General features: G+C 36.6%; 1 pseudogene; it reads left to right on the forward strand.

Annotated features, from left to right (window-relative positions):
- Positions 1-483: 483 nt before the first annotated feature.
- On the forward strand, positions 484-1,265 carry LOC117613987 (annotated as a pseudogene).
- The last annotated feature ends 447 nt before the right edge of the window (positions 1,266-1,712 follow it).

Genomic DNA, 1,712 nt, shown 5'->3' on the forward strand with positions numbered 1-1,712 from the left:
AATAATCCACATACTTCACATCCTCCCTTGAATAATTCGAGTAGTCCAAAACGATCGAAGGTCGCTGAGTTGGATGAAATATTAGCTAATCTTCCTACAAACCCTGGACTTAGACCTCCAATGACTTATTATAATCCTAATTTTTGAGAACAAATCCGAAGAGCATATCTGCAAAGGGGTCCTTGTCAACCTAAAAGCCAATATGACATGCCTCAAACACTTATGAGGGAGAGTAATCGACGTTTTCTTGTGAAATGGTTTGATTCATTTGTTTAGTTTGAGTATAGTAAAGAAAAAGATGCTGCATTTTGTCTTCATTGTTATCATTTCAAATGCGACTTTGATAAACAAGGAAAGGCTGGAAGCGATGTCTTCACTGAGAAAGGGTTTAAAAATTGGAGGCAGGGACCCGAGAATTTTAGGGACCATGTTGGGCATGTTGGAAGTCTTCACAATAAAGCTACACAACATTATACATATTTAATGAATCAGAAGCAACACGTTGAAAATATTGTGATCAAGCAGACAGACCAAGCTCGTATTAATTATCGCATTCTATTAACTGCCGCACTTGATTGCACTAGATATTTATTGCGACAAGGTCTTCCTTTCGTGGTCATGATGAAAGTGAAACATCTAGCAATAATGGTAATTATGTGGAGCTTTTGTAATTTCTTGCCGATCATGCTGAGAAAGTTTGTGCCGTTGTGTTTGAGAACGCTCCAAGGAATCTCAAGTATATTGCTCCTAAAATTCAAAAAGAACTTGTCAATTCTTGTGCCGCTGAAACCATTGATGCAATTATTAGTGACATGGACGATGCATTCTTTTCTATATTGGTAGATGAATCACGTGATGTTTCAATAAGAGAGCAAATGACGGTGGTGTTACGTTATGTGAACAAAAAAGGACAAGTAATTGAAAGGTTTGTGGGTGTCCAATATGTCTCTGATACGACTAGTAGCAAATTGAAAGAGGCAATTGAGCAGTTGATTTCTTCAACAAATTTGTGCATGTTCAGGCTACGAAGACAGGGGTATGATGGCGCAAGTAACATGAGAGGTGAGCTCAATGGTCTTAAAACACAAATTTTGAGAGAATATCCTCAAGCATATTATGTCTATTATTTTGCACATCAACTACAACTAGCTCTTGTAGCTGTGGCAAAGGGAAATGAAAACATTGCTACTTTCTTCACAACGGCTAGTAGTGTCATTAATATTATTGGAGTATCATGTAAGCGTCGTGATGCACTTAGAGAGTAACAACAAAAAGATATTACGAAAGCTCTGGAAATTGATGATCTTGAAATGGGGCGAAGGTTAAATCAAGAAACTACTCTCAAACGTCCTTGTGATACACGTTGGAACTCACATTATGATACTTTACTTAGTATTAATACTATGTTTCATCCCATGGTAAAGGTGCTTGAATGGATTGTTGATGATATCAACCAAGATAATTTAGGTGAAGCAAATAGGTTGTTGAAAGAAATACAAACTTTTGACTTTGTGTTTCACCAATATTTGATGAGATTTATATTGAGAATCACGAATGATTTGTCAAAGGCGTTACAAAAGAAAGATCAAGATATTGTGAATGCGATTATGTTGGTCCAAAGATGTAAGAAAAAGCTACAATCTGTGAGGGAAGATGACTTTGATGATTTGCTTCGCGAAGTATCAATATTTTGTGGCAACAATGATATTGAC

Source organism: Prunus dulcis, chromosome 1, assembly GCF_902201215.1.
Source record: "Prunus dulcis chromosome 1, ALMONDv2, whole genome shotgun sequence".
In the NCBI taxonomy this organism is placed as follows: Eukaryota; Viridiplantae; Streptophyta; class Magnoliopsida; order Rosales; family Rosaceae; genus Prunus; species Prunus dulcis.